This window comes from Geotrypetes seraphini, chromosome 1 (genome assembly GCF_902459505.1).
Source record: "Geotrypetes seraphini chromosome 1, aGeoSer1.1, whole genome shotgun sequence".
NCBI classification, from domain to species: Eukaryota; Metazoa; Chordata; class Amphibia; order Gymnophiona; family Dermophiidae; genus Geotrypetes; species Geotrypetes seraphini.
In genome coordinates this window covers 46,989,669-47,008,553 of record NC_047084.1, presented here as the reverse complement: position 1 = coordinate 47,008,553, position 18,885 = coordinate 46,989,669, and the positions used below count along the sequence as shown (strand labels likewise).

Genomic DNA, 18,885 nt, shown 5'->3' with positions numbered 1-18,885 from the left:
GGCATCAAACCCCACTGTCTGCTTATTTTACCCCTCAGCACACTAATGCCTCTGAGAACAGTCTGGGAAAATGAAATAAATGTCATTCACCTCCTGAAGGACCCACAAATGGTCAGGTTTTCAGGATATTCCCAATGCATATGCATGAGAAATATTTGCATACAATGGAGCTAGTAGGTGAATCTCTTCAGAAAGTTGATAATACATTCCAATTATATATTAGGGATATCTTGGAAAACTGAACCCGTTATTAGCCCTCAAGGACACAGTGAATACCATGGGTCTTAGGATAGGCAAAAAGATACAGAGAGAACCGTCCTAAAGAGAAAAAAAAATCAAGCAGGCAATGTATTAGGCCTCTCACTTTGCTCAAAGTTTCTGTGTCCGCTTTCAATGGTTTAGTGATCGTATTTCAAAACAAAAAGTCTGGGGCCTGATGTGTGCCTAATATTAAGGATTATTCTCATAAATTGGCTTCCTTAAAAATTTACTAGTCTAAATTAGATTGTAAGTTCTTCTGAGCAGGGACCATCTATTACATGTTAAGCGCTGCATAACCCTTTCAGCACTTTAGAAATGATAAATAGTAGTAGTAGGGCTAAAGGCCTAGCTTTATAATCAATCAACTCCAACATTTAGGAGCATAAAAAATGGGTGCAAAAAGGGGCAGATTCAGGGCAGGGGATAAAAGTTTATGAGCTTAGCAGTAGGCTTATAAAAGTAAGCAAATGAATGACAATCTAAATTTATGAGAAAAACTTTTAGGCTCCTAAATTAAGATGAATTTTGAGCTGAAAGCTTTGGAGCCATTTTACTAAGCTGCATCAAACAACCACCATAGGTCTACCACACTGTAGCATTAGTACAGACTCACCGTAACACTTAAAGCATGTAAAAACCCTGTGCTAGCTGCTTAACACAGGTGGGGGTGAGTGAAGTAGTGGTTTGCTATGATAGCACATGGAGTAGTACTAGTGCATACTAGTTGTCATGACTGCCAATAGCGTGGCTACACTTACTGCCAATTCAAGAGGAGGTGCACTGAACTGATCCCCTCGGATTTCCTACAAGATTGCTCCTCCATCCAATCTGATCCCACCCTCCAAAAAAGGTCAGCCCACCATCCAATTTGATACTCCTGACAGACCCCCTCTCACCTGATCTGATCCTTGAAGTCCCTCCTCCAGAGCAGCACATTTACACAACCCCCATCACTTTCTCAGACCCTCCCGTCACCTAATCAGAACCCCTGAGACTTACTCTTGAGCCATTCCCGGTGCAGGAATGGGATGGGACAAGAACAGTCCACTCCCTCCCTCAGGCTCCGGCATCAAAATGGTGCCTGCTGGCCATTAGTGGTAATCTTGGATTAGCACTAGTAAGGGTCAGCGGGTGAATTTTCTGTGGGAGCTCAATGAGAAGGAAATGGAAGAGGCCTGCTCCCACCCCATCCCTGTAGCCCCTCAGAGATAGGAGATCTGATAGAATCAGGAGAGGGCTTCCATGCTGTTAGGGGAGAGGGGCTGATAATGAGGCAGGACCAAGTGTAAACATGCTGTTTGGAGTAGGGCTTCAGAGGATCAGATCAGGTAAGAGGGGTCTTTTGGGGGGGGGGGATCAGATTGGAAGGGACAATCTTGGCAGGGGGTTCTGACTTGGGAGGAACCTATTGGTGGAATATATGGAGTGCAACTAATGCAGTTCTGTATTCTTTATTTTTCAGTTGGCCCATATCACATTACATCAGTGGCAGACATTACAAGTGCTCCTATGTTATTTATTTACTGTATTTTTCACTCCATAAAACACACCTGACCATAAGACATGGTGCATTGACTGCGCCAATTAAAATCTCTTTTTAAAAAAGTAGGCGCCTAATTGCATCTATAAAAGGTGCCTAATGGCGCCTAAGGACAAAGTAGGCATGGTTTGGGTTGGAAATGGCCTTATGTGCTGTTAGGCGTGATTCTCTCTGAAAGGTAGGCGCCGGTAATGTAGGTCTTTAAAACCCTGGCCTACATTACCGGTGCCTACCTTTAATGGGAGATGCGATTCTGCAAACAGTGCCGTAGCATGACTGACACGTAAACTGCGCCGTTTGCAGAATCTGCCCTTAAGTGTCTGCCCTGGGCAGTAAATGCAGGGCAGTTACTGCACATACCTCTATGAATTTACCACACAGTCTTTGCACTTATAATACTCTGGTTTTTGATACTAACATACGGTAAGCAAACACTAACAGTACTTTAGTAAAAGGGGGTCCCTTGGGCTCCTAAATTTGACTCAAAATTGGACACAAGGTTAACAGTATAAATTTAGCATCTCAGTTTATTTTGAATATTAAGCCCCTGATATATCTGCCATATACACAAAGAAAATTATGATTAATACAAACTGAAATGTAATAATCATGGTACTAGTAGTCAGAGTTTCTTCTTGTGTTAAGATATTTGAAAATTTACCTTAGCTCCTGGGTCTATTTCATTTGTAAGCGATGTATACTACAATGGTACCTTGTTATTTTCAGCCCATTCTAAATTATTTTGGTTATAAATAAATAAAAATACACAACATACAAATCAGGTATGTCTTAATTCCAAGAATTGTTCTCATATTACAATTCTGCTATGATCAATTTCTTGGTTGTAAAGAGGGATTAACTTCTGTGACCTGGATCTATGGTTGTAAGGCTCATTTTATGAGGTGGCCTATGTATAAAGGCCAAACAAGGCCTATTTTTAGCCTATCATATAAAGATGCATAGGTGCCTATGGTATTTATTTTAAAAGCATATGGATGCCTCAAAATGGCCAAATGGACTTCCATGTGCTTGAAGGGCCTGATTCTGGAAACAATGCCTGCCGTGGTAGGCGCCTGCAAAATGGATGCCACATCCAGAATCACGTCTATTTTTTGTACAGATGCCATAAAATGTACAGGTCCACTTTTAAGGTGTTTGACTCATGACCAATGGTCACTTCTAGCCTTAGGCATCTGTAGGAAAGCCTACGAGTCAGATGCCTATATTGTAGGTGCCATTTCTCACATTTATTTTTTTTTAAACTGTGCATCCCGATTGGTCTGTTAGACGGTGGTAGGATGCTCGGGGCGCCATTTTGAGAATCAGGCCCTCAATGTCTTCAAAGGCAGAAAAGGGATATCCAACACTGCAATATGTCCAAATAGCAAGGGAATGTACTAGTGTCATGGTTGTAGGCAGGATTAGGAAGGCCCAAAATCAGGACATCAAACTTTACTTTAGGTTTTTATAACCTGCTTTACTCAGAGCAGGATAACACTTCAGAGAGTGATGGGTTCAGAGCGGGATAACTTCAGAGAGACTGATTGCATATGCAATCAGGATAGTGCAATAAAACAGGAATATATCAATTTCATAAATTATTGCTGGACAATAAGAAATTTTCTTTAAAAAATATATGATTTTAGCAACTTTTAAAAAGAAAAATAAGAAGCATGAGTATGAAGTATCACAGGTAATGAATGCCATCTCCTTACAGCATAATAATACTTACAGCATAATAATACAGCATAATAATACATAATAATACTTACAGCATAATATGAACACTCATAATCCAACTTCAATCTCACAGTGGCACAGTGGTTAGAACCACTTCAATACCACTTGTGAAACACACTACAGTGGTGCCTCACACAACGAACTTAATTGGTTCCAGGAGCAAGTTTGTTATGCGAAAAGTTCGTTATGTGAAACGCGTTTTCCCATAACAATACATGTTAAAAAAAATAATTCGTTCTGTAGCATAAAATATGCTAAGATGACATAAAAAAAGATAAATTTTTTGTTATTATTTTTATTTAGATACATCTAAAAACATAATTGTTTTTTAAAACAACACACATTTTTTAAATTTAAAGACAGAGAGGGCAGTTAAGCGCAGTGCCATCAGTTATCCTGCCCCTCTCAGTGAATTGCCTGGGATGGAGGGAGGGAGAGAAGAAGGCAGATGATGGAAGTGGGAAGAACTTGTGCCGTCAGCATCAGGCACAAGCGGGAAAGCAGCAGCGGTGAGGGGCTAGAAGTTATCTTCCTTTCATTCATGTCCTTGCCACCCCCGTCCCTTGGTCGGTCCCACAATTTCACAATTTCCTGCATATCTCCTCCCTCCATTCTTGTAGCCCATAATCTCCTCTCCTGACATCTCCCTGTCCTTTTACTTCCACTATCTTCCTATCCCATCTCTATTCCCTTTTGTCCCTCTCCCCATGATCAATCATCTCACCACCTCTCTCTTCCCTCACCCTCAGGGTTCAAGATTGCTTCCACTCTTTTTCCTGTTGTTCTCTCTGCCTGTCACCCTATGATTTAGCATCCCTTCTGCCCTTGTCCAATATTTCCCCTTCTCTCCCTCCCTCTCATCCCCTGCTCCAACATACCGTATTTCGACTGCCCTTCCATCCCCAGGCCTGCCAACTTCCACTCATTTACTGCTTTCTCCCACCTCTGCCAAAGCCCGCCCCCCCCCCCCGCAGTGATCGGCAACACCAGGCACCCCCCCTCAATCGGTGAAACAGGGTCCCCCCTCGATCGGCGAAACAGGGCCCCCCCTCGATCGGCGAAACAGGGCCCCCCCTCGATCGGCGAAACAGGGCCGGCGACTGCTTTCTCCCGCTGCTGTTGAAGTCTGTAAACAACTTTAACACAAGCCACTGGGCTCTAACAGTGCGTATGCTGCCAACTGCTTCCTTCCTCCTTCCTCTCCCCTCATGATGTAACTTCCCATTTGGTTGATGGAGGAGGAGGAGGAGGGTAGCCGGTAGCGTCACGCACACTGCGCGGAAGGATGCAGCTCGGGCGACTTCGTTGTGTGAAACGAAGTCCGTTGTACGAATCAAGACAAGAAGTTCGTTGTGCGCAGCGTTCGCTGTGCGAGGCGTTCGTTATGCGAGGCACCACTGTATTCCCTTCCAGAAAAGACTGATGTTAGACCTAAAAGATTCATACACTTACTTTAAATTAAATTGAATATGTTTGTTGGAATAGGAACTCAAGCGCTCGCAGTCACAGGCTAACAGAACTAGTCTTGGCGTGTGACTATTTCGTGAGCTATCATCGGTCTTTATATATATATATATATATATTTTTTTTTTTAATTCAATTTAAAGTGTATGATTTATTTAATACCATTAATTAAGATGATTTTTTCCTTATTTAAATTTTATAATGTAGTATAAATATGGTGATACTTAGCTTGGGTATGTTCTTTCATACCCGGCTACTGTATATAAAAACTAAGGACCTTTTTATACAAAGCTGCGGTAGCGATTCCACCAAGGTAATCACCGCTTTGGGTAAATCTCTTCATAAGGGCAGTTAATAAATCCTCCCAAAATAAATAAACAAATGCATTAAAGCTCATTCAATTCCTATGGGCTTTGGTGTATTTGCCGTGACAGAATCGCTACTGTGGCTTTGTAAAAGGGACCCTAAGCAATATATCTTAAATAGCGCTTAAGCTCTAACTGGCAACTAATGAAAGTGTATCAGCAATGGGATCATATGATCATATCTCAATTTTCTAAGTATTAAACGAGCAGTGGTATTTTGAATCAATTGCATTCTACATAACAATATTGCTGAAATACCACTCCCACTTCCTGTCAGAAACCTACACCCATAGTATCATTCCTTCTGCCAGAAAGTCCCCAACCCTGTGATGTCCTGTCTGTCTCTCCAAATTAGACTGTAAGCTCTTCTGAGCAGGGACCGTTCACTGAATGTTAAATGCATGCGCTGTGAATGCCTTTCAGTGCTAAAGAAATGATGCAGAGTAGTAATAGTAATTATAGAGATTTATCATAGTCAAGTTGTGAAAGAAATACTGATTGGAAGTTGTTCAAGATTTTTAAATGCTTTTTTTTCCATCAAACTATTAAATCTGTGGTTTCATACTCAATGTAGCATCCAAAATTACTCTCAAAACCCCTGAAGTCTTTTCCACCTTCAAACAGGCCTTCTCATCTTTTAAATTACAATTAGGAATATCAGTCAAATTTGAGTTAAACTACAAGAAAGAAATGTCCAAGTCTAAAAAGTAGGATGTCCTAAATTAAACTTGTTTCAGTCACATTCAGTCTTATTGAGCAGCAGACCAATAGAGGGATTACGGCATGACACTTCCTTAATCCCTCAGAGACTGCTGTCCTTCTCCCTCTCCCCTGAGGGAATGGGGATACCAGGCCTATGACCAGAGCAGGATTAATTCGTTGAGGGCCCCTAAGCACACAAGTACACTGGGCCTCCTGTCCCGCCCCACCCTACCATGCACCCAGGCGGAAACAGGAAGCTGCGTCAGAGGGAAGCTTTGGGCAAGCAGCACCGCTTGCACAATTACACACAGTTCCCGTTGCCTTTCTTACCCGCGTTGCTTGCTTGTCTTACTTTCCGTTGATGGAGGGGGGGGGGAGGGTGCGTTGCCAATCAATGCTGGAGGGGCCTATCACCATTTGGAAAAAACAATGTTGATGCCTTTTTCATTGGGCCCCTCTGACCATTTTGGGCCCTAGGCACATGTCTACTTGGCTTATTGGTTAATCCTACCCTGCCTAAGACAGCAGTGGCGTAGTAAGGGTGAGTGGCACCCCGCCCCACCGCCTGGCTGTGCGTTTGTTCCTTCCCTTTTCCTGTACCTTTTTAACTTGTGCAGCATAAGCAGCATGTCCACGTCGGTGTCAGCTCACCCTTTGATGTCACTTCCTAGGCAAGGGTCCTGGAAATAGCATCAGAGAGAGCGTTGATGCCGACGCGGGCAGCAACCTCACACCGGGGACTGAAGGGAGGAAAGCATGGGTGAAGGCAAGGGGCACGCACATGCAGCAAGGAGAGGAGGGGTTCTGCGCCCTTAGGAAGACCGTGCCCAGGGCCTTCCCTTACTATACCACTGTATGACAGCTTCAGGTATTATAGGTATTTTTAACAAAACAGGAAGCAGCTGGTTCAAATTCCACTTTAATTCTTTCATTTATTTATGTTTTTATTGTGGGCCTTCTAAGAAAAGAAAAATACTATACCTGAAAATATAAGGACCCTCAAGCCTGAAGGCAATTGAAACGGCGTACATTCAGGTATAGTAGATATTTTTCTGTTCCTGGAGGGCTCACAATTACAAAAAAAATAAATAAATTAAAGTGGAATTTGAACCCAAGCCTCTTGGTTAGCTATCCATTGCACTAACCACTAGGCTGCCCCTCTGCTCTGCAAAGGCATCTATGTGCCATTTGCTAAAATGCTGCTATTCATTATTTGGATGTTCCAAATAATGAATGTGATATGGTTGTGATACGGTTGTTCATGCTGGATGATTCCAGCACATGGACATCCATCTCATGTATTTACAAACAGGAAATCTTGACATATTTCCTGTTCAAAAATACCTGTGATATGGATGTCTGTTTTCGCCGTTATGACTCCCCTGTTCTGGCATGGACATTCTTTTAAAATGCCCCTCCATATCACTTTATTTAAAAAAAATTAGGGGTAAACTGGTAGAAATCGCACCTAGATTGAAAGCGCAAACATTAACGACTGCTCGGAAGCAGACGTAAATGTTACCACCTGAGATGCATAGTCTCCTGAGCACTTGGTTGTGCTGCAAAACTCTTTGGCTTGGTCTAATCTAGGGCATATGAAATGCTACTTCTTAGAAATGTGCTCCTATGCGTAAGATTTTGAATATCTCCCAGCGATGCAGAACAATTGCCTGCCCGAATAGGACTTTCCATTTAGATTTTGTCATATAAAGAGGGAAGGGAAGGAGAGGAGAGGCATCAGCAACCACTATAACCACTGTTCCCTTTAAGCTGAGCGGCTGTCCTCCAGTAGCGGGTGGTGCTTCAATTTTATGTTTTCAATCTCTAGGGATATGCAGGATCTCTGGGGTCCTGAAGAACTTGCCTATCCCTCACTATTGAACATGTGACAATGAACCAGAACATGTCCCCCCCCCTCCAACTGGAAGGACTATAGATGGAGGTCTCCCGTTCAACTTAGAGGGGACACTGACTACAATGCTAGCTGTGGGTATGAAAAGATCTCACCTCAGAAAACGTGATATAATTTGCCAGGGGTATTATTTCATACCTAAGTGGTTCGCCCCCACCACAGAAAGCTGACTGCCCTTTCTTTCAAAAAATACAAATAATTATTATTAGATTGTAGAGAATGATACGGTGACAAAATTCATCACCGTTCCCGTCCCCACGGATAACCGCGGGAAACCATCTTCATGTCATTCTTTAAGGAGAGAGGGAATAATCAGAGTATGAATGGCCACAACCACTGACCCGCAAGCTTTGCTTTGAAGAATGCTGGTGTAGAAGGACTGAGGTTGAAATAGATACTAGAAAATGACATGGGATTATTTCCCGCGGTTATCCGCGGGGACGGGAACGGTGATGAATTATGTCACTGTGTCATTCTCTAATTGTGATCTCATTTGATTAAAATGTTTGGAGGTTCCAATTAGTGCCCCTGTCTTCTAAAGCACTCTGTGTGGCTAAAGTCTGTTCCAGCTCCCACATTATCCCTCTTATTCTATAACTTTACCACCTAAATTTAAGCGCCATCAACATGTGAAAATTATAAAATACTAGCACTTACACGGATAAGTGTACATTTACATGCTACATGCATGCTTAGCGCTGTTCTGTAAATGTAATGTAATGTAATTTATTTCTTATATACCGCTACATCCGTTAGGTTCTAAGCGGTTTACAGAAAATATACATTAAGATTAGAAATAAGAAAGGTACTTGAAAAATTCCCTTACTGTCCCGAAGGCTCACAATCTAACTAAAGTACCTGGAGGGTAATAGAGAAGTGAAAAGTAGAGTTAGAGGAAAAATAAAAATAAAATAAACATTTTAACAAGACAGCATTGATCTAAATACTTTGGAAGGTAGAAGAGAGAAGAGAAAGGAATAGAAGCAGAAGGGGGAGCCGTTGAACAGTAGAATTCTGGAGAAATTTAAATGATAGAAATAGAACAAAACAAAGACTTAAGGCAAAACAATAGATAAGATTAAAGATAAATCATAAGCTGGAAAGAAAAATAAAATAAAACTTTGTCTTTAATCCACGGTTTCAGCGTCAGTGATGAAGTGGAGCAAGTAAGTTTAGGAGGAGCGATTGACGTTTCCAGAAAGGGCTTCTTCAGGGAAGAGACTTGGCCGACAGTCCCAGGATGCCTATGTCTCCTCCCCTGCGATGTTCTCCCATCCATGCATTCCCTCCCAGACACACTGCCCGTGCCCCAGCCGCTCCAAGGAGGCTGCCCCAGATGAGGCCCATGGTGAATGCAGGATTCTCTCCTCTGCGGGAAAGCCGCCCGAAGCCGACAGTCAATCTTCTTAGCGGATTGCAGGGGGGGAAGAGTTCACACTCTTGGTAGGATCGGGTCTGTGTGCTCTCAGTGGTTGTGGCTGGTCTCGTTGCTGCTTAGGTGTAAAAGCAGTTGATCTCCACTGCTGCTGATATTTAAAAGCAGGCAGATTGATCTCTCCAATGGACTGCAGGGGGAGGAGTTCACACTCCTGGCAGGATCGGGTCTGTGGGCTCTTGGTGGTTGCGGTAGGTCTCGCTGCTGCTTGTATGTAAAAGCAGTTGTTTTTCTACTGCTGCTGATATTTAAAGCAGGTAGATTGATCTCTTAAACGGGATATAGGGGGAGGAGCTCACATGCCTGGCTGGATCGGGACAAGGGCTCCTATTATAGGCAGCTGGTCTTGCTGCTACTTAGGTGTTAAAGCAGTTGATCTTCCTAGCGGACTGCAGGAGGTGTGGAGCTCACACTCCTGTCATGATCTGGTCTATGGGCTCTTGGTAGTTGCGGTTGGTCCCAATGCTGCTTAGGTGTAAAAGCAGTTGTTCTCCCACTGCTGCTGATATTTAAAAGCAGGTAGATTGATCTATCCAATGGAATGCTGGGGGAAGATCTTATATGTCTGGCTGGATCGTGGCAAAGGGTTCCCGGTAGTGGCGGCTGGTCCTATTGCTGCTTAGGTGTAAAAACAGTTGATCTTCTTATTGGATTGTAGGGGGGGCGGATCTCACATTCCTGGCAGGTTTGGGTCTGTGGGTTCTTGGTGGTTGCGGATGGACCCGCTGCTGCTTAGGTGTAAAAGCAGTTGTTTTCCCAATGCTGCTGATATTTAAAAGCAGGCAGATTGATCTCTCCAACAAATTGTATGGTGAAGAGCATACATGTCTGGTTGGATTGGGACAAAAGCTCTCGATAGTGGCGGCTGGTCTTGGTGCTGCTTAGGTGTAAAAGCAGTTGATCTCCTACTTCTGATGATATTTAAAAGCAAGCATATTGATTTTTCCAACGGAATGCTGGGGGAAGAGCTTACTTATCTGGCTGGATCAGGGCAAAGGGCTCTCGGTAGTGGTGGCTGGTCCTGTTGCTGCTTAGGTGTAAAAAACAGTTGATCTTCCTAGTGGACTGCAGGGGGAGGTGGAGCTCACACTCTTGGCTGGATCGGGTCTGTGGGCTCTTGGTAGTAGCGGATAGTTCCGCTGCTGCTGAGGTGTAAAAGCAGTTGATTTCCCACTGTTGCTGATATTTAAAAGCAGGTAGATTGATCTCTCCAATGGACTGCAGAGGGAGGAGCTCACATGCCTGGCTGGATCGAGGCAAAGGGCTCTTGGTAGTGGTGGCTGGTCCTGCTGCTGCTTAGGTGTAAAAGCAGTTGATTTTCCTAGCGGACTGCAGGGAGGGTGGAGCTCATATTTTTGCAGGATCGGGACTGTGGGTTTTTGGTGGGTTGGTCCCGTTGCTGCTTAGGTGTAAAAGCAATTGATCTCCCACTGCTGCTGATATTTAAAAGCAGGTAAATGATACATGCAACTTGCTTAGTGTGTAAATACACAGGGGGCTTTCACAGGGAAGGAGAAAGTGCGAGGCAACGGAAGTGCTAATAATCAGGGCCAGCTCAAGGGTCTATGGTGCCCTGAGCAAACTTTTGCATTGGTGCCACCTCTACCTGCAATCTGGTATCTATCGCTCCATTCTCCCTCTTCCTGCCTGTGATCCAATTTTCTGCCTTTCTCTCTCTCTCAAGTTCCCCCCTCCTCTCTTGCTGAACCAGATGAGGCATGATGATAAAGGGTGCCAAGATACCAGTCTGGCTTCTATCCCTTTAATAATAATAACAGCTTATATACCGCAGGACCCGTGAAGTTCTATGCGGTTTACAATGATTAAAAGATGCTACAAATTGAGTGGAATTAACAAAGTTAAAAGCTAGTGATTAACAGCTCTTGAGATAAGTTATTGTGAAATAAGATTGTACAGGTCAGTTGCCTAAATACTTCAGGAACAGATATGTTTTTAGGTATTTCCTAAATTCCCATAAGTAGTAGGCATAAGCAATTGTTCCAGATCTTTACCCCATAATGCTGCCTGATGTGAGAAAAGATGTCTTTAGGAGTCTGAAGGCAGATTTAACTGGGATTTTTACGCCCTTTATCACCGGCGTCCTGGGCAAATACTTCACCTGGTCCATAGGTTGAGCTGACCCTGCCAACAATTACATGAATAACTTACAGAATGGTTTAAATTTATGCACACTTAAGTGCAATTACACCTGCTATTGACATGGTGTACGAGCGTGAGCATGTGCGTATAAATGCTGACTTGCACTAGCATACTATAAAGGAATCTTGGTGCCCACATGCTGCTATAGAAATAGCACGCAGCACACTATCCAGGTATCTAACCTCTGGTGTCCAGTTATAGAATGACCCCCTATATGACCAAGATGGTCTTCGGCACCACCTGCAGAGCAGACTTCTCAATAACCCAACATGTGCAAAGCATATACCAGTGCCATGATGGAAATATTAATGTTCATTCTCTTGCTGTCACTGGTGAACCTGAAATGGCAGTGACCCTTTTGGAAAAAGAAACTGCTCTGAATATTGATTCAGATTCATTTTTAAGTTTCCAAGAAAGTCTGATCACATGCTTAACATGGCATAAACAAAATTGCTCTTGTGTACAGCCACAAGAAAGGGGAAGTGGTTTGATAAAGAATCTGCAGCTGAAAGGCAGCAAAGCAAAACAGAAAATATTGTTTTGTGTGGTAGGCCTAGAAATTCACAGGGAGGTTTGCACAGGGAGAACCCTATTCAGCTAAGTTTCATAATTTAGTGAGCATCTCAGTAAAGTACTTAACCTTTATTGTCTCCAAATTTCCAATGACTGGCATAAGATTTCCCATTTCTTTCTGGATTTTTAGTTTATTTTTATCCTATCTCCAAGATTCCCACTTCCTTTTCTCCTGCTTCCTTCTCTGTTAATCTTATGTGACACATTCTTTTCACCTTTTTTCTATCTTTCCATTCTCTTTCACATTTCCATTTTGTTCTCCTCTGCCCTCTTTCATTTTTATCTGTCCCCCTTCACCTCTTGTCTTCTGTCACCCCACTCCCTGTTCTGTACAGTATGTCTAACTCCTCAGCATTATTATTCTAACTCAGACCTGTATGTTACCCTGTCTCTCTCTCTCTCTCTTCCATTTCATTTCTCTTTGAATCTGCAATCCCTTCTTCCATCCTCTCAGCCTGTTTTACTCTTTCCCCCACAGGGATCTTCCTCTTTCTGTGAGGGAAGGAGCTGTGGCAAATAATATGGGTAACCATGAGTGCCGTTAGTAAATGAAGTGTAGTTACTTACCTGTAACGTAGGTTCTCCATGGACAGCAGGATAGTCAGCCACATATGGGTGTTGTCCCAACAGCTCACAATTGGAGGATAAGCTCTCCAATAGCTCAGAGAGATTTTTTTTTCTCTCTCTCTCTCTAAGCAAGTGCAGTGCCCGGGCCCCACTGGGCATGCCCAAGCACTACCCATTTCCCCCCTGCTTCCCCCTAATCCCCAGGATGTTCCTAGCTGTGGCCAGGTCGGCCGTACGGGGGCGGGTGGGTTGTGTGGCTGACTATCCTGCTGTCCACGGAGAACCTACGTTACAGGTAAGTAACTACACTTTCTCCTAGGACAAGCAGGATGAGTCAGCCACATAAGGGTGAATCCCTAGCCGAGGGATGTACCAATTGGACCTGCGCCTTAGCGCTCTGTGGATCCCTCACCTGGCTGTGGAGGCCGAGCCGGGCAGGGTAATCAGACAAAGCAGGTTAAGTTGTGGAAACAAGGTTTTTGATAAAGTGCTGTGTTAACTGGGCAATAATACTCACAGAACAGTGAAACTGGTCAATAACAATCAATAGGGTAATGGTGGACATGACAATGAAGCCGACGGCACAGTGCGCAGCAGCCACTAAGAGAGCGAATAGAATGCTAGGTATAATCAAAAAGGGTATTACTACCAGAATGAAAGAAGTTATCCTGCCGTTGTATCGGGCGATGGTGCGTCGGCATCTGGAGTACTGCGTCCAATATTGGTCGCTGTACCTTAAGAAGGATATGGCGTTACTCGAGAGGGTTCAGAGGAGAATGACACGTCTGATAAAAGGTATGGAAAACCTTTCATATGCTGAGATACTGGAGAAACTGGGACTCTTTTCCCTGGAGAAGAGGAGACTTAGATGGGATATGATAGAGACTTACAAGATCATGAAGGGCATAGAGAGAGTGGAGAGGGACAGATACTTCAAACTTTCGAAAAATAAAAGAACAAGAGGGCACTCGGAAAAGATGAAAGGGGACAGATTCAAAACGAATGCTAGGAGGTTCTTCTTTACCCAAAGTGTGGTGGACACCTGGAATGCGCTTCCAGAGGATGTAATAGGGCAGAGTACGGTACTGGGGTTCAAGAAAGGATTGGACAATTTCCTGCTGGAAAAGGGGATAGGGGTATAGATAGAGGATTACTGCACAGGTCCTGGACCTGTTGGGCCGCCGCGTAAGCGGACTGCTGGGCACGATGGATCTCAGGTCTGACCCAGCGGAGGCATTGCTTATGTTCTTATGTTCTGTTAATGAACAGTGAGAAACCAACAGGTCAACAGTGACAATTCGTACCTGCATGTGACAATTCGTACTTGCATATTCAACATTCAGTCTAGACAGGTAGTACTGGAAGATCTACTTAATCAATATCGATAAAACCCTACTTGATCAGTGTTTGTCAAGGCTGTGCTAGTGGTACTATACCTCCCGGGAGGGAAGGGCTGCTTGCAAGACTGTTCGGCCGAATGCATTTGGGACATGGAATGCTATGTCGAGGCAGTAGTGCTTGGTGAAGGTGGCTGCATCGCAGATGTCCCTTATTGGTGTGTGGTGCAGATGAGCCGGAGTGGTGGCTTCGGCTCTGAGCTGGTGGGCGTGGGCTCCCACCGGTGGTTCACGCTGCGCTCTTCTATATGTGAAGGAGATGCACTGGGATATCCAGCGCGAGAGCCTACGTTTGGTGACCGGCAGCCCTGGTCTGTTTTGGTCATAGGAGACGAACAAATGTGAGGCTTGTCTGGTCTGTTGCGTCCTGTTGATGTAGGTAGTCAGGGCCCGCACACAATCCAGGAGGTGTCACTGAGGTGGCTGTGAGCCTCCCTGTGGGGGGATGTAGAGTGCAGGGAGGATGATAGACTGGTTGATGTGGAACGCTGAAGCCACCTTCGGCAAGAATCGGGGGTGGGTTGTGAGCACCACCCTGTTCTCATGGAGGAGTGTGTTGGGGGGTGATGGACCAGGGCCTGGATCTTGCTGAAACGTCTCGCCGACGTGATGGAGGTCAGGAAGAGGGCTTTCCAGGCAAGGAATCTGGGATCTGCCTCCCCCAAAGATTTGAAGGGGTCGAGGGTGAGCTGATGCAGCACCAAGTTGAGGTCCCATCCGGGCAGAGGTGGTCTGACTGGTGGGTGCAGATTGGACAGTCCCTTCCTCTTTCTGTGTGGGAAGGAGCTGTGGCAAATATTATGGGTAACCATGGGTGGCCCTTAGTAAATGAACCTGCATATGACTTCAAGGCAATGTTCTGCTGTTCCACGAGGGAGATTCTTACGTATGTTAATGAGGTGACTTCTGTAGGGGTTGTCTTACTATTATTCTACATTTTCTGAGAGGTTATTAGTATAAGTTTGTATTTTAGATGAGACAATGTAATAGATTTAGAGCCCCACTTTACAAAGAACATAAATATTGGAGTGATGCTGCATTTACCAGGTCCTATGACCCAAGGAAGCTGTGATGCCCCTGTGACCTACAGCCTTAGGGGAAGCCTTTTCATTGAATGAAGGCCATTTACCAGCTCATCACCGTGTCTGCAATCCAATGCAATTAAGCTGTAGCAAATATAAAACAAACTGCAAAAATATTTCTTCATTAATTAAACTCTGGAATTTGTTGCCAGAGAATGTGGTAAAGCAGTTAGTTTAGTAGGGTTTTAAAAAAGTTTGGATAATTTCCTAAAAGAAACTTTCATAAGCCATTACTAAGATGGACTTGGGAAAATCCACTGCTTACTTCTAGGATAAGCAGCTTAAAATCTGTTTTACTCTTTTGGGATCCTGCTAGGTACTTGTGACCTGGATTGGCCACTGTTGGAAACAGAATACTGGACTTGACGAGCCTCCAGTCTGTCCCAGTAAGGCAGCACATATGTTCTTAGGTTCATAATTTGCCATGTCTGAGGCAAGTACTTCTATCATGTTACCAGTCATTGGAAATTTGGAGATTCAAACAACATGAAAGAGCTATTGTATATATATTTTTGTTTGCTTTTCATAAAGTAGTTGCTTAAGTTTCCAATGTACTGCGGTTTAAACCAGGCTGTTGAGAAGGGACTATGTTATATATTTTTTAAACCACAAAATATACAAATCTGTTTGAATGCTTCTGATATAAGCATTACTGTATGTAAATTAACATGTTTATTATGACTAGTTTTATTTGCTTTAGCTTGTACTATTTTAGAATAAATAAATTGATGGATTGACTGACTATTTGAAACCCTGCACAATGCAGTGATAAATAGACTAGGCGCTAGACTCACAAAGCAAACCAATTGTGTACCGATCGTTTTGTGACCCCTTTCCACCAGATTTCCCTCCAGCCCAATTCACTTACCTCTCCTTCGATCCGCTTCAAATCCATGCATGCATATGAGGAGAAACGCATGCAAAATAGACAGGGACACGATTCACCAACCAAATTTTTTTAATAAACTGGGCTGGCTGATCAACCCAAGAAGCGACTGCTGGGGACCAGTCGAAAACGTCTTTCTGACTCTCCAGATCCATAGAAGCTCTGCTCTCTGCTGCTCCGAATCTCTCTTGCCTGCCGCCCTGATGCTGTTCCTTGAATCTCTCCTGCCTGCTCTGTCCCGAATCACCGCCCTGCTCATACCCGGTTTTCTCCTGCCTGCCGCCCCAAATCTCTCCTGCCCTTCCCCACACTGCGAGCCTGTGGTTTTAACCCGCGGGTTTAAGCAGGTTAAAACCACGGGCTTGCTGGGCTAAAAAGTTAAAAAAGTTAAAATAAGTTAAAAACAAGTCACGGCTCGGAGAGAAGAGGTAGAAAGGGGTGAGAAGGAAAAATCCTGCATATGGTGGAGGGGAGGGAGACATGCATGGAGAAGAGAGAGGGAGAAATGTTGGACATCATAATGCAGCGGAAGAAGGGAAAGATACTGCATGGAGGGGAATAGAGAGGTTAGACCTGGGGCACAAGGCAGGGGGAGAGAGAGAGAGATAGATTACAATATGTCAGATTTGAAATGTGTATCCTGCTAGAGCTGGTGTTAAATAGCGAGCGTGAGCTAGGACCTAACAGAGAGAAAAAGTTTTTTTTTGTTTACACTACAGCGCCAGCTTGGGGTTGGAGAGGGAAAAGGGATAGGTGGGGTGGGGTGGATGAAATGGTTACAAAATAAATTCGCCAGGACATTTGGAAAAAAAAAAAACCCATCCGATTGGGCAGGAAAAGTGAATCGAATTAAAAAAATCGATTCAATAGGCCAAATTAAATCAAATCAAAATTTTTTTTCCTGAATCAGGTAGCACCAGTTGCCACCCTTGGACAAACCCATGAAGGAAACCTGAGGGATAATACTTTAATTCAACTACAAAATTCTATCAAGGAACTAAATGAACTAAAAAATAATTTGGCACCAGTCTCCTGAGAATGCTGGCACTCACCTTCTCTTCCAAGTCACAGGCAGCTAACATAGTGTGCTAATGCCTCTAACATACACCAGATATTCTCATCCCAGTCTTCAAGCACACTCAGCCAAAGTTTCAGGATATCCATAATGAATATGCATGCATTAATTCTATTATGGATTTTAAAAAAGTTAATTCATACAAGCAATGCCAGGAAATCATATTATTCAAATTTGATAGGAACCACAAACATTTTTGTGTGATCTCATAAATACAGCTAAATTATCAGAGCATGAAATGCAGCCAGATGCTGACACCTTAGCAGCATACATCTCAGAGACAATCTTTAGCTCAAGAATCACATACATCTGTCAGTCAGTAATAAAAGACAGCTAATTCTGAAATCTTTGTAGGCAGACAGTGGTCTTTATTTACTCCCTAATCCAAAAAAACTCATATTTATGCAGCAAATATCAATTATAAGAGAGAAAAAAGGTCTCAGAAACCAGCTCAGATATTAAGTAGAATATACCTCTGAGACTTATTGGTTACCAATTTCTAGCATTGACCTTTAAAAAAGCTCTCTGTTTTTTTTGTGTGATACAAGTGTAGTTACTCAAAGCTTAAAGTGCCTGGCACCAAGAAACTTAATACTAAATATTCCATAACATTTATCTTGACTTGCATCTATGACCTTCCTATGGGTGGAGCCTTATGCATCTGGACCAGAGTCTTAGGCCCCTCCCCGGATGCAACTAAGGCTCTGATTGGCCCAGACGCAGAAGGCCCCACCCATAGGAGAGGCCTTTAACAACCTAGGCCAATCAGAGCCTCAGGCCCTTCCCTGGTGCATCCCAGGATGCACTGGGGAAAGGAAGGCCCGCCATTTTGAAAAGGCGGGTCTGCTGGCTGGAGGAAGTAGGTATCCCTCTGGCCAGCCATATGAACATAAGATAAGGAGGTGAGGGTGGGGGTCGTTGGAGGCACGGGGAGAAGTTGCATGGCAGTGGGAGTGCGTGGGAAACTCTCCCGCTGCTGAGGGGAGTTGGAGTGGGGTGTTTGTTGGCAGCGGGAGAGACTGGGCATCTCTCTCGCTCTGTGGGATGTGTGTCTGTTGGGCGGGAGAGCATGGGCAACTCTCCCGCTGTCAAGGGGAGTTGGGGGGTGTTGGTTGGCGGCGGGAGAGATTGGGCATCTCTCCTGCTGTGTGTGTGTGGTGCGCCGGTGCACATGTCATGAGAATCACAGGCTGCCATCTGAGAATGTGGGTTTCAGTAGCTGAATCATCTACCCTACAGTTCTGACGTGGTTCCCTTGGAATATTTCCTGTTCCGAGTTTTGAAGAAACAGCAGTTTTCAAGTGATAAAGACGTCAAGGAAGCTGTGACATCCTGGTTTGAAGGTCAAAAAGAATTCTTTTCAAAGGGACTAATGTCATGTGGATGAAATGCATGGAGCTATCAGGGGACTATATTGATAAATAAAACAAAAAATGCATGGAGCTATCAGGGGACTATATTGATAAATAAAACAAAAAATTTTTGAAAACTTTTCTTTCCTACTGAGGTAGATAAATTATTGAATGCCCCTCATATATGAACATACCAATGCAATACCCTCTGAGACCCTTGTCTCACATTAAGTAAAGTTAATCCCTTCTAGGTATGTTCTGCTGCTCTTTCCTGCCCAGGTAATGCCCTTTCCCCTTCCTGTATGTTCTTCATAAACTGGAAAGTACATTACTGAAGTGCTCAAGAATGTGGTAGCTTTTACAAAAATCATACT

The 18,885-nt window shown here is 43.8% G+C and overlaps 1 protein-coding gene across 5 annotated transcripts in view; it reads right to left on the bottom strand.

Annotated features, from left to right (window-relative positions):
* LOC117354005 (cAMP-specific 3',5'-cyclic phosphodiesterase 4D) overlaps positions 1 to 18,885 on the bottom strand; it is a 1,294,824-nt gene that overhangs the window by 141,608 nt on the left and 1,134,331 nt on the right. The window lies entirely within an intron of this gene.